Source organism: Anolis sagrei, chromosome 7 (assembly GCF_037176765.1).
Source record: "Anolis sagrei isolate rAnoSag1 chromosome 7, rAnoSag1.mat, whole genome shotgun sequence".
NCBI lineage: Eukaryota > Metazoa > Chordata > Lepidosauria > Squamata > Dactyloidae > Anolis > Anolis sagrei.
The window spans coordinates 36,410,272-36,425,771 of NC_090027.1; positions in this window are offsets into that span (position 1 = coordinate 36,410,272).

Sequence of the window (15,500 nt, forward strand, 5' to 3'; positions counted from 1 at the left end):
AGCAGATCAAAAACATGCAAATGTGAGTAGATCAATAGGTACCGCTTCTGCGGGAAGGTAACAGTGCTCCATGCAGTCATGCTGGCCACATGACCTTGGAGGTGTCTACGGACAACGCCAGCTTTTCAGCTTAGAAATGGAGATGAACATCACTTCCCAGAGTTGGACACGACTAGACTTAAAAGTCAAGGGGAAACCTTTTCCTTTGCTTTATAATATATAGCCCCAGCTTCTGCCAACCTAGCAGTCCCCTTATTTATGGAATGCCTTGCCAGTTGAAACCCGATCTATCCGAGACCTACTTGCTTTTCGGAAAGCCTGTAAAACCTTTCACTTCCGACAAGCTTTCGATGGGTGAATAACTCGGGACTATGTCTGTTCTTGTTTTTATTGTATTTTAAAGTTAATTGTATTGTTTTAATCTACTGCTGTAAACCGCTCTGAGCCAAATTGGGAGTAGCGGTATACAAGTCAAATAAATAAATCAATAAATAAAGCAAATGTGAGTAGATCAATAGGTACCGCTTCTGCGGGAAGGTAACAGCGCTCCATGCAGTCATGCCGGCCACATGACCTTGAAGGTGTCTACAGATCACGCCTGCTCTTTGGCTTAGAAATGATGAGCACTATCCCCCAGAGTTGGACACGACTAGACTTAAAAGTCAAAGGGAAAACTTTACTTTTACTTTTTATTATATAGTATTATACAGTATATATTACATATTATAATAAATATAATATAGGGGATATATCGGATAATATTATATATCATATATATAGTATAATATATCTTATATTATAGTGTAGATATCAGATAATATAGTATTATATAATTTATTTCATATATATGGAATAATATAATATAGGGGATATATCGGATAATATGGGAGCCCCTGGCGGCGCAGTGGGTTAAAGCACTGAGCTGCTGAACTTGTTGATCGAAAGGTCGCAGGTTCGATTCCGGGGAGCAGTGTGAGCTTCCGCTGTCAGCCCTAGCTTCTGCCAACCTAGCAGTTCGAAAACATGCAAATGTGAGTAGATCAATAGGTACGGCTCCGGCGGGAAGGTAACGGCGCTCCATGCAGTCATGCCGGCCACATGACCTTGGAGGTGTCTACGGACAACGCTGGCTCTTCGGCTTAGAAATGGAGATGAGCACCACACCCCAGAGTCAGACATGACTGGACTTAATGTCAGGGGACTGCCTTTACCTTTATTGGATAATATATACTGTATATATATCATATTATATAATAGATTTTATAATATTGTGTGTGTGTATAGTATTGTATATGTTATACATTATACTATATACAAACACTATATTATACCTTTGCTGAGTATAGATTTATTATTTAGATTTTTAAAAATACTCTTGCAATTAAGTTGTGAGGCAGGTGAATAATTGTATTGTATCTATGGCTACCTTGTGCAAATGAGGTAAAATATAGCAAACCCAATGTCTCTTTAATGGCAGAATCATCATTATGGAAGCTATTGAAGCAGCAAAAGGTTGCCCATTTGTTATTCCTGGTGACATCAAATGGCAGTAGCGCTAATTGCCCAATCTGTGCTCAGTTCTGTTGGAGTTGGAGCTGAGACACCGGTGTACATTTATCTGTTCTCAGAAGACAATTTAATGTGCCTAACCGTGTGTCCCAACTTTCTTTATTTTAGGTTATGAAAGAATCAACCGTCTCTTCGATTTGTGAGGATACTGGCCCCATGAATATGCTGAAAACAGGTATTTTCCCAACTTGATATTAAAGCTGCAATATTATACATACTTAACCGGAGATAACTCCTATCAATCTCAGTTGGGGCTTAATTTGGAATGGCTCTGTAATGGATTACGATGTAAATATCTGTAGGAAAGATTGGCCGCCACAGTGGCTCAGCCAAACACCTGGAGTAATCATGCTCCTTCAGCCAGAGTAAATGACATGAAACTATATAAATTCAAAACACTGGGTGGAAAATTGTTGCATTTTGCAGCACTGGCTAATTGGCATCCAGCTTAGTGTGTAAAAAAAGTTATTTATGTTTTAGGATAGGATTAAGTGGGTAATCGCCAGCTGGAGGCATCAGCTATTTTTTTGCAATACTTGGTGAGATAAGACGGCGCTCCTCCCATCTCGCGGCAGCTATTAGGCCAAATGTGGTCAATTTTCCGGCATGATACAGGTCCCTACATTATTTCCCCAGCAGGGATAATAAGCAACCTTGGCGAGCAACACAAATGGGAGAAATGTCACCGGAAAAATAAGTACCGCTCCTTTTCCCAGCATCTTTGCTCCGAACACATTGAGTTATGATCATATTTATGTAGTGGACTTCAAGGTCCTATCAACACTGTGATTATAATGCAGATTGAACTGGATTATATGGCAGTGTACACCAGGCATGGATCAACTTCGCCTCCAGGTGTATTGGACGTCAACTTTGAACTCCAGAGCACCTGGAGGAGGGCCAAAGTCTGCCCTGTGCATGGTTTAGCCTCATCTCATGCAGTTCAGCACAGTGCAATCTGCATTGTATGTTGGAAATAGCAAGCTTCCAAGCTTTCACTATTTGTATGTTAACTACTAACCTGTATTGTGTATGTATGTATGTATGTGTGTGTGTGTGTGTGTGTGTATATATATATATATATATATATATATATATATATATTGATTTGCCAGTTTGACTGACCTCTTTGGTGTGGGAGGCGCTACAGACATGTGATTGTACCGAGCATGTTCAGACTCAATAAATCCATTTTGTTATCAGTTTGCATTTGAACTTCACTGGTAGCAATTCGCTTTAGACCTCAGTGGAGGTGAATGAAGTATGTTTTTGAACTTCAATGTTAGCAGATGTCATTTGGACTTACGCAGTAACAGTTTACTGTATGGGTTGTAGGTTTTTTCGGGCTGTATGGCCATGTTCTAGACTAGAGGCATTCTCTCCTGACATTTCGCCTGCATCTAGGTCAAGCGTCCTCAGAGGTAGTGAGGTCACTAGGTAGTGACCTCACTACCTCTGAGGATGCTTGCCATAGATGCAGGCAAAACGTCAGGAGAGAATGTCTCTAGAACATGGTCATATACCCCGAAAAAACCTACAACAACCCAGTGATTCTGGCCATGAAAGCCTTCGACAATACAGTTTACTGTATGTTTGCTTTGAGAAGTAGTGAGTACAGTTATACAGTTTGGACTTTCATAAGATGTTTACTTAAAAACTTTGGACTATTGATTAAGAATGATGCCCCGTGTTTTCTAAACATAGAGAAACTACATCCTATCTATAAATGTGCCTGTATGCTGAATTAATACAATGTGTTTATGAGTAAACAACATACGTTACTTTTTAAAGAAGACTTCATTTTTGTTTCTGAGTGCATATTATAAACTAAAAGAAAAGTATAAGTTTTGGGCAACTGAAACTGCAATTTCAACTTCAAACGCCAAGGGCCATTCCAGACAGGCCCAGCTTACCTGTCTGAACATACAGCTTACCTGTACGAACCATCTAGGAGCTTAAGATCGTCTGGGGAGGCCCTGCTCTCGATCCCACCTGCCTTTGTGGAATGGGCAGAAATGAAGGACAGGGCCTTCTCTGTGGTGGCCCCCCAGCTATGGAACTCCCTCTCCAGGGATATTAGATCAGCCCCCTCCCTCCTGACGTTCTGCAAAAAAGTAAAAACCTGGCTCTTTGAGCAAGCTTTTGAGAATGCAGTGGAATAGATAATACGGAACTATGAATGATGCGCATGGAATGGTCAGATGATGTTACTGGATAACATTTTTAACAAGATGACACCAATGATTATATGCTTTAACGGTTTTTATTTATGTTTTATATTGTAACATTTATTGTTTTTAATGGCACTTTTACGAATGCCTAACATCGAATTGTGCACATCTGTAACCCACCTTGAGTCACTGTATGGCAGAGAAAGGCAGGCTTTAAATATCATAAATAAAGAAATAAATATATCCCAGGATCTGATCCCATGTTTTATACTTTGAACTGGATTATCTGAGTCCAGACTTGCAGATAATCTGAGATAAACAGAAAACCTGGATCAGATCTTGGGATATAGGGCCTGTCTGGAAGGGCCCAAAGAAATATTTTAAAACTCTGCTAGCTAAGTATATGTTTTTTGTGCATTGGCATGTCTTTGTCCCTGGCAGCTCAAAGGTATGGTTAATCAGTTTAACAGCCGATTTACCTATGTGCCATTACATGAATGCTTGTGAACATCACTTTTTCAAAGGGTTGATTTTTAACAAGGTCATGCCTTTTCTTGACTAGTGGCTTTCAAAAGGTGGCCTCCAGATGTTTTTGGAGATTCACATTTGCCAAAAGGATATTACATAATTTTTCTTTTCAAAAAGGTTATGAATTCCATTTTTCCAGAATTATATGGCAGTGAAGATGGAGCCCAAGCCACTGGGAGGTTTTTAGTTTTGTTTATATTCTATTTTTTGGTAGTCCATGCAGCCCCTGGAGGGTTCTCCGACTAAAAATGGCCCCTAAATCCACCCAAGTTGTTAATCCCTGACTTTGTTGTGTGCCTTCATGTCATTTCTGACTCACTGTGATTCTAAGGTGACTCTATCATGCAGTTTTCTTGGTGAGATTTTATTCAAGGAGGAGCGAGTTTATCTTTGAGGTTGAGAGAGTATGACTTACCCAAGGTCAGCCCACTGCTTTTCATGGCAGAGCAGGGATTCAAACGCTGGTCTCCATAGTTGTAGTCTGACACTATTACACTGTGTTGGCTCCTACATGACCCATGATGTAGAGGACCTGAAAAGTTTGACCCTGGGATATGTTGGCTTTTAATTGAAAATGTGTTATGCCAGCTTTGTTGTGTGTCCTGATAAGATTTTCACCGAGTGTTTACTTGATATCATTTTGCACCCGCAAAGATCGAAAGGGGCATGACATGCTTGTGTGTCATTCCGTTAATCGAAGCTGCATCTCCGTCTTTGGCGTCACAGGCTAAAAGCAGGCGCCGAGCACAATTTCATCCCTGTTCGTTCCTTCCTTTTTTGATTTCCTGTTTGCTCCGTTTTTGATTTGCACAACGCAAATTAATCATACTAATTTTAGATCAAAGAGGGATGAGTCAGTGTGGGAGTTTCTAGAGAGGCATCGAAAGGGAGAAAATGGGAAGGCGGTTGGCGTCTGTTTGGTCGGCCTGGAAGTTTAGGGTCTCCCTTGGTACAGTTTGGGGAATCGAAGTGCCACTTTCAAAAATGCATCTGTTGGCTAGCAAGATATTTTTATGTTTTGAAATAATGTTTTTTTAAAATCCTGTATTGGTTTCAATACGCAAACTTATTTGAATCGCAGGAGGAAACAGAAGATAGAATATAAATTATGGTGGTAATCATGGTGAGGACAAAGATGATGATGATGATGATGATGATGATGATATTAGGATCTGGGAGAACTAAGTTCTAAATTGATGGGACACACTCATTCATATCTCTCTTTCAAAGTTATGACAGCAATGATGTATTGAGGTTGGTGACCATGATTTCCTTGGAAGAAAGATAGAATACAAATCTATATATATATAAATGCTCTGTGCATAATGAGTACCTTAAAAACAAAAGAACCAAAGAACGAAATCACACCAAATTTGGCAACAAAACATCTCACAACACAAGGAGTGATCATCACTCAAAAAAATATGATTTTGTCATTTGGGAGTTGTAGTGGCTGGGATTTATAGTTCGCCTTTAATCAAAGAGCATTTTGAACTCCATCAACAATGGAATTGAACCAAACTTGACACATAGGACTCCCCTGACCAACAGAACACACTAGAAGGGTTTGGTGGGCATTTAATTTTGGAGTTGTAGTTCACCTACATCTAGAGAGCACTGTGGACTCAAACAATGATGGATCTGGACCAAACTTGGAACGTATACTCAATATGCCCAAAGATGGAGTTTGGGGGAAATAGACCTTGACATTTGGGAGTTGTAATTACTGGGATTTATAGTTCACCTACAATCAAGAAGCATTCTGAACCCCACCAACAACAGAATTTCCCACACAGAACCCTCAAGACCAACAGAAAATACTGTGTTTTCTGGTGGTCTTTGGCGGCCCTTCTGACACTCCCTCACAACGCCCCCCCCCCCCCAGGGGTCACAAACCCCAGGTTGAGAAATGCTGCCTTAAGGCCATCCAGTCCAACTCCCTTCACCAAGGCAAGAAAAAAGAAACAAAGCCCTCCTGACAAAGGGCCATCCAGCCATTCACACAGACACATATATGTATATGACAGATGCAGTATCAAAGATATGAAAGGGACCCCTAAAGAAGGACAATGATATGTTGCATGTTCCAGAGTAGGCAAACCAGACAATCTCTACATCAACACTGACAAAGAAACAGCAAGAAATACTGTTTACCCACAAACATAAAGACATTACATATATTAGAAACCAACACTTTCTCATTACTTTATTTTCCAGATCACCAGACTGGGCCACAGCAATGCATGGCAGGGATTTTGAGAATTTTTGGGAAAAGTTTGGGAAAAGGCAGAGTCCGGGATATGGGCTTTATGGCAAAATCTGCATCTACCCTGCCATGTAAATGCAGTTTGGTCAGTGTAGACCCATTTAACTCAGTTCAATGAAGTTATAGGTCTACACTGACCGTATAAAGCCGCGTTTCTCAACCAGGGGGTCGCGACCCCTGGAGATCACAAGGGGGTTTCAGAGGGGTCGCCAAAGACCATCAGAAAACATATATTTCTAATGGTCTTAGGAAGCCCTTTTGTAGAGAAGGCTAAAGATCCCTCCACCTGTCCTTCTCTTCCTTTACGGAAACAGAAGGCAAATCCTCCCACCAAAAGCCCTCCTCCTGCTGTGCCCTCAGTCAAGTGGAGGGCTGTTTCTCAGACTCCATGTGGGGAGGGGAAAGCAAGCATGCTCAGCGCATGGCAGCGTGGTGTGCGGGCGAGGGAGAGCGTGTGAGGCTGGAGGGAGGCTCAGGCCAACGAGTCCCATCAAGGCATGGGTGGTTCTGTGTGGGAAATTTGGCCCAATTTTGTAATTGCTAGGGTTCAGGATGCTCTTTGATTGTAGGTGAACTATAAATCACATCAACTACAACTCCCAAATGTCAAGGTCTATTTTCCCCAAACTCCACCAACGTTCACTTTTGGGCATATTGAGTATTTGTGCCAAGTTTGATCCAGATCTATCATTGAGTCCACAGTGCTCTTTGGATGTAGGTGAACTACAATTCCAAAACTCAAGGTCAATGCCCACCAAACCATTCCATAGGAGTTCTATGTGCCAAGTTTAGTTCAATTCCATTGTTGGCGGAGTTCAGAATACTCTTTGATTGCAGAGTAACTATAAATTCCAGCAACTACAACTCCCAAATGACAAAATCAACCCCCCCCCCAACCCCACCAGTATTCAAATTTGAGCGTATAGGGTCTTTGTGCCAAATTTGGTGCAGTGAATGAAAATACACCCTGCATATTGGGTATTTATTTACATTATGATTATAACAGTAGCAAAATGACAGTTACGAAGTAGCAACGAAAATAATGTTATGGTTGGGAGGCACCACAACATGAGGAACTGTAATAAGTTTGAGAAACGCTGTTATTATATGACAGCATAGATCCAGCCAAAGATGTTGTTCAAAGAGCAAATTCAGTAGATGTCTCCTGGTATTGTCCTGGAAAGGAATATTCTCCCTAACCAGTTGTAATATTCAAATTTCATGTTAATTTCCATTTCTAAAATGAAACGGATTTCCTTTACTCAATCCCTGAGACTAGGGAGGGTTTGATGTTTGATGTTCCTTTCAAATCACTACGCCGAACTAGTTTGTCTCTCCTGCCGCTCTCTCCGTCTGTTTAGCACTGTTTCTTTCAGAGATTCATCTTGCTGTTTGAGGGCATCATTCAGTCAGGGCTCTGCCGTTCACATTCTAATTGTTTGGAGAGGAAAAGGAGATTATTCTTATCATCAGGTGCAGTGCAGGGATTTTGTTGGTTTGCATAGCAGGCAGGTGTGTGTCAACCTTCCCACCTGTGCCAAGGTAATCTCTCTACAAACAAGCATCTCCGCATGGATGTCGACAACAAGCCACAGATAATCGCAATGCATTCTTCCATATTGGAAACCAAATCCATTGCAATGCATGTCAAGTTTCCCATTACAGATAGAGTCTAATCTATAAATCACTCGGCACAAGTTTTCACGCTGTCGGGCAGTTCTTGTTTCTAAAGCAACACATTTCTCTTGCTTTTAAACACATTTTGGAGCCCCAATGGTGCAGCAGATTAAACCACTGAGCTGCTGAACTTGCTGACTGAAAGGTTGGCAGTTCAAATCTGGGGAGCGGGGTGAGCTCCCATCGTTAGCCCCTGCTTCTGTCAGTCTAGCAGTTTGACAACATGCAAATGTGAGTAGATCAATAGGTACCACTTTGGCGAGAAGAAAACTGCATTCCATCCAGTCATGACCACATGACCTTCGAGGTGTCTATGGACAATACCGGCTCTTCAGCTTAGAAATGGAGATGAGCACCACCACCCAGAGTCGGACATGACTAGACTTAATGTCAAGGGGAAACCTTTACCTTTAAGTTACTTTTGGTACATCAACACTGTGGAATTTATGCACTATGGAATCCTGGGAGTTATAGTTTCTTTTAGAGATTCATCTTGTCGATTAAGGGCATCATTCAGTCAGAGCTCTGTCGTTCACAGTATCCCATAATATTCAGCCACAGCAGTTAAAGTTGTATTAGATTACATGAATTCTACAATGTAGATACTCTCCAAGTCAACCAGCCACGCTTACTTTGTTAATTGAGGCATACCTTTGTAGAACTATAAGGCACTTTCTGGGAGTAGTGTATAGCAATAGTGGAGAGATGGTCTTAAAAAGCCATTTTTCCCCAGGAGAGAAAGATGCCCAGTTAGCTACTGAGGTGCCAGAGAGACAACATTTCAGTTTTCTCTCCTGATAGAAAGTGAGTTTCTTCTAAACATGTTATGTAATACTTCATAGTGTAATAGCCCTTTCTATCTAATACCAAGGATGCCATGCTTGTCCTAAACCGGTGTGTGCCATCAGTAATGGACTGGATGAGGACTAAAAGATGAAACTAGATCCAGACAAGACAGGGGTACTCATGGTCAGTCGGAAGGCGGATCAAGGTGTGGGATTACAGCCTGTGTTGAACGGGATCACATCCCCCTTGAAGATACAGGTCCGCAGTCTGGGAGTAATCCTGGACTCATCACTGACCCTGGAACCTCAGGTGTTGGCGATGGCCAGGAGTGCTTTTGCACAGTGAAAACTTGTACACCAGCTATGCCTGTACCTTGACATACCTGATCTGGCCATAGTAATCCACACCTTAGTCACATCCCTTTTGGACTACTGCAACACTCTCTAAGTGGGGCTGCCTTTGAAGATAGTTCAGAAGCTTCAACTGGTCCAGAGATCAGCAGCCATGTTGCTAACTAGAGTATCGTTCAGGGAGAGAACTACTCCCATGCTGTGGCAGCTCCTCTGGCTGCCTGTCTGTTTCCGGGCTGAATATTAAGTGCTGGTCATTACCTTTAAAGCTCTAAGTGGCTCAGGTCCAGGCTATTTGATGAACCGCATTGCCCACTATAGACCAACTCAGTCTCTGCGGTCATCGGAAGAGGCCCTTCTCTTGGTTGTGCCCCTGTCTCATGCGTGGCAGGTGTGAATGAGAGAAAGGGCCTTCTCTGTGGTCACCTTCTGGAAATCCCTCCCTAAGGAACTAAAGATGGGCCTTTCCTTTCCCCCCTTTAAGATACAGCTGAAGACATACCTCTGCTCACTGGCTTGGAGGAAGAGGAATAGATAACGACATCGCTATTATACTTCGGAGTAACGTCTGCAATCCATACTTGGGTTTTGTCTGCCCTGCTAGCTCAGTTGACATCTTGAGCAATGATCAACGTATATGCCCCCAAGGAACTCTGTTGATTCTGGGGAACTGACACTTCTGTTTCATGCTTGTTTTATGTTTGATATAATACGTTGTGTTTAAATGTAATCCTAATTTGTTAATTTGTTTTTATATGCTGTGTAGTTTAATTTTTGTTATTATGTGTTTATTAGTTGTTATATTCAGGCATTGAATGTTTGCCCTTTTGTGACGGGAATGTGCCTGGGTCTCTTTGGGGAGATAAGGCGGAATATAAATAAAGTTTTTTATTATTATTATTCATGGAAAAATGGAGAAAAGAGGTAAGAATTTCTTCTCCATTCTGGAAGAATTTCATACCACCACCCTGCATCTTGATCCCCTCTTGTTGTATACCTATATTACAACCATCTCCATAGTTGCACCATCCAGCAAGATAATCCTATCCTTGTTTCCTGGATAGAAAATTCCCACAGTTTAGGAGGATTGCCCTGGTATGTTCTTGAACTGACCTTTCCAATGTCCATTATCTTTCCCCAAAGTCTGCCATAAACTCCATTGGACTGGCCACATTGTCCGAATGCCTGATCTCCGTCTCCCAAAGCAGTTACTCTACTCCAGACTCAGGAATGGAAAACAGAATGTTGGAGGACAGGAAAAGAGATTTAAAGATGGGCTTAATGGGAACCTCAAAAACTGTGGCATAGACACTGAGAACTGGGAAGCCCTGGCCCTTAAGCGCTCTAACTGGAGGTCAGCTGTGACCAGCAGTGCTGCAGAATTCAAAGAGGCATGAATGGAGGGTGAAAGGGAGAAATATGTCGAGGAAAGCACGTAAAACAACCCTGACCGAGACTGTCTTCCATCTGGAAACTGATGTTCTCACTGTGGGCAGCTTTTGGACGGAAATGAGAGAGGAATGTGATTGGCTAAGTTAGAGTGGACAGAGCCTAACTTGGCAAGATGGAAAAAAAATGTCTGTAAAGAGAGGTTTTAAAACCCTGTCAGGAGATTGAACCTGGGTGTCGAAGGGAGAGGGTGTATGGAGATTGGAGTGGTGTAGAGGCTTAGAGAAAGGCCTGAGATTGGCCAGAGTTGGTAGCAGGGTTGCTAGCAGAGTTGCTGAGATTGCTAGAGTTGCTAGTAGCTAGTGAGGAGTTTACAGCTATTAGGAGGATAGCTGGGAAGCAATAAGCTAGATCCAGGCTAGGACTATCTGTGCTGGTGGAGAATTACTGTCAGAGAAACTATCCTGTCAGTATTCTGATGTGGAGAAAGAAGAGTATCTGGTGTAACTAAGTCAGAACTGTTTATGTAACTGCACACTTTCAAGACAAATCTCTGTAACAGCCAAGCTTAGTACCTGCATTGTTCCTGTTCTTGTAAATAAACTTTATTGTTTATTGTTCATCACACCTGACTCAAGTGTGCCTCTGTGCTTAAAGGTTTAAAAGCAGCTTTAAGCAGAAATCAAGTATTTAATGGTGGCAGTGTGTGTTTTAAAGAACTAACTTTAAAGGGTACCTCAGAAACTCAAGCCTGAGGGCTAACCATCGCACTCTTTCATAAGTTACCTCAAGTAAGCCATGTGCTTATCAGCACTTCTAAGTGGGTGGGTGCCAGTGTGCTTTCAAAAAGGGTTTTTCGGCCAGGAAGGAAGTGCCAGCTTTCTATCGCAGCTTTTTGATTTTTGGTTTTCAAATACCAGAAGCCACATTGGTGGGATTAAAATATTTCCCCAAATAGTTCCCCCTACTTGTTATACAGGGCAAGGAATAACTGCTGTTTATCTTCACAAACTCTGCAGACCACAAAACATATCACTGTTCAAAGGTTGTGTTGTTATGGTTATGAGAAACGACTTCATGTGAAAATATTAAAAACAGGGATTCGTATATTAAATCTGTCAGTAGATGGCAGCAGAGTAAGTCAGTTTTCAGTTTGTTCTGCAAGGGATCTTAGAAATGTATAATAAACCACGAAAGACGGGCAGGACAGATATAGCTTGCCTTTCTTTGGACTTGGGCACATTCTTGATTCTAATCTGACAGGATGTTGCTTTGTTTTGAATTAGTCAAGTAGCTGCCACTCCTTTGGTTATGAAAACAGGAGTGTGCTTCATGTCAAATCAAGCCTCTGCTTTTGTTTTTGGTAAAAGGTACACGAAGCCTTTGTGATTTAACCTCGGTTGTGTAAAGGCCTCAAGAAGAAACGTTAGGTCCTTTTCTTCCTTTGTCCTCACTTCTCCCTTTTCATGTCAGATTTTGGGACGGCTCGCCTGTGTGCTTCGTGCCTTAGATGTCATCTTAGCGGAGCTTGAATAAAGTTATGGAGGAGGACATGGCAGATCTGCTGGAATATGAAAGAGGAGTTCAAGATGAAAGTGTGTGCGTATGTGAGCATTTGCAGCAGGGGAATTATTTTCTTACAAGCCTTTTCAGGGACAGACAGTAAGATTTGCATTAGTGTTCAGGGTATAAACATAAGACGTACTGAGATGGAAGCCCATAAAGTTGTGCACAAAAGCCACAGCACTCCCTTGACTCTTGTCCCCCCCCCCCTTCACTGTATGTGATGTTCAGAAAGACGTTGCTTTTAAATGGGGAGCTTCCGTTGATGGCTCGCAGCCATTGGTAGACTTATAAATAATTTTGTCTCATCTTCTTAAAAAGCTATCTAAACTGCTGACCATCACACCTCTTCTGACAGTAATTTGGACATTTTGATTATGTATGGTATATAGAAGTATGCTCTTACATATATCGTTATGCCAACTTTCGTCTATAGATGACTTAAACTCATTTCAAAAGCTATCCAAACCTCTAGCCATCACCGCACCATCTGCCAGCAAACACCATAATCAAGATGCTACACTATTCTTGCGTGATATACATCCACATCCATGCAGTTGAATAGTGGCTGCACAACATGATCTTTCTGCTATATACCAACATTGTGCAACCAACTGCATATATGCCAATGTGCTTGCAGTTTCAGCAAACTGGTGCTGGAGTGTAGATATACACCAACCAGAAATGCACAACAGGATTCAAAAACATAGCCATCTTAGTCTGGAGTATCAATATGCCAAGGGATCTTGTAGCCCCTTAGAGAGCAAAACATTGGTAGCATACGCTTTCATAGACTTAACTCTACTTTCTTGCAGAAAACATAGACCAGAGACCTCATCACACTCGAGAATGAATCCACTTTAAATCCGGTTGCTGCCTCCTGCTGAATTCTGGGGTCTGTTGTTTAGGGAGGAGCCTTTAATAGCCTCACTAAACTACAAACACCAGAATTCTGCAGGAGACAGAAACCAGATTTAAAATGGATTCATTCTCTAGTGCGATAAAGTACTTGGGTCTATTAAAATTTATGCTACCAACTTCTTTCTCTCTGTTAGTCTCTCAAAGCTGCTATAACTGTAGGTGCAACAATTGCACTTGAAGAACTTCTTATTCAGTTGTAAAGCAAATACAGGTGCTACACCATGGCTAAAAAGGTACCTAGGAAGTTAGGCAGAAAGGATCTTATGGACATATAGAACACAAATGGGATGCTATAATGTACAAGCACCACCTAAAACATGAACGCGTGCTCACCAAAAATATAAAGCCGTCAAAAGGATGAGGGAGTATGGTTGTTGAAATAGCTGTATATTTAAATTTCTCTTTATTTGAATTGTTGAAATATATCCCACTGAATATGCCAATATCAGGGGAGATTAGATCAGAGAAGGGGAGAGACACTTAGCCTTTTAAAAGGTAGGAACTGGGAAACACTAGAACTGATAGACTTGAAATGCCTCTCCAAATGAATTCCGCTGCCACCATTCCAGTATTAATCAGGCTGAGGTAATATTGGGAGTTTGTTCTGTAACACACACTGTGCCACTATAGTTTGTTAGAGGCTGCTGTGAAGCTGGCTTTAGAAATACTTTGACCACTTTGACTGAAACAGATGCAATGTCAGCATGGATTTAAGAGTTGGATTACAACTCAGGAAACCATGGTTTAGTAGATGTATTACTGTAGCTCTGGGAAGGGGACAACTACATTATTGGTGGGGCTGCAGTTCAATATAGTATAGTTTGGATGCAGTATTATATTTTTGTGCCTCTCTTTTGACAATTATATTTGCTTCCTCATTTTGGATGGACTTGTTCAAGAAAGAAAGGTGGTGGTTGTGGTCATGTTGCAATCCAACATAGTCTTTGCGCACTGAACATTGAGACCAGGTTTTGAATCCCTACTCAACCACACAAACTTATTCTGTGAACAGCATTAGAGAACATCATGATAAGTTCGTTTTAGAGTTACCACCAGTCTTGAAGGCACAAAACAACAAATGTCCTTTTATGGTAATCACAGAAGGCGTTATCCATCTGCAATGACTCTCCCTGACTGCAAAATGTACCTTTCTGCTGCAGGGACACACTCTCCCACGTTCGTTTACCCCATTTTATTCCATCTTCTAAATTTCAGATGTGGGACTTCTCCAAAGTGCCGAAGACTCAAGAGCCTGGTGCTCGGTTTCATCAAGTCACCCAACGAGGTGCCAATTAAAATTTAGGATTTGTACTGAGATGTATTAACAGAACCTGGAGCCAAATATTCAGCTTTCTGCTTGATTTAACATAATCCCCTGTTTTTCACAGAAGGGCTTGTTTATATCATTGATTATCTTGAAGTAAGATCTAACTCATTTTCTCTCTGAAACCCTTCATTTACAGAATGAAGAGTATATAACAAGCCCTTGTAGAAGCTGAAAACATAATGGTTGTTATTCTGAAAGGTAATGGCATTTCAAAATTGATTTTTTTTTAACCAAGTTGCTCTTCAGGTGTGTCTGTATTGCATTTCTTCAAATGTTATTGGCTTGGTGTTTTTCATAATTTGATTATATTAAAAATGTAAATTGACACATAAGTTTATATTATAATAATACAAATGCATTGGGGATTTTTTTAAGAGCTGGAAAGGATGCTTATTGAATAATTTGAGCCTGTTGATTCTCCGTATTTCTTATTAGGATAAATATGTATGTGTGTGCATGCACATTGTGTGTGTGTGTGTATTTTGACCACTAAAGGTAAAGGGTTTCCCCTGACATTAAGTCCAGTCATGTCTGACTCTGGGGGTTGGTGCTCGTCAAAGAGCCAGCGTTGTCCATAGACACTGTAATGAATCCCTTACCGTAACTGGTTAGCTTTAGCCTAAGGGACTGGGCCTGCAAAGCCACAGCATCCATTTTAGAAAAGGGAGACAGGGAGAAGCCATCTTAGTTTAGGTTTGCCTTTAGGGGGTTCAAGTATTAAAGGGAAAGTCAGAAGGCTGGGATTGGCTAGAAAGAGGAGGGAGGGCAGAGCCTAGCTAGTCTAGATGAAAAAAGTGTCTTTTAAACAGAGGCTTGAAGTCCTAGGTGGGGAGTTGGTGTTTGACTGTTAGAGAGAGAAGTGTTGGTGTTAGTGGGAGCAAGTTTGGGGTCTGAAGAAGAAGATTGGGTTAGTCTTTTGGTGAAGTATTCAGAATAGCTATTGAGTAGATAGC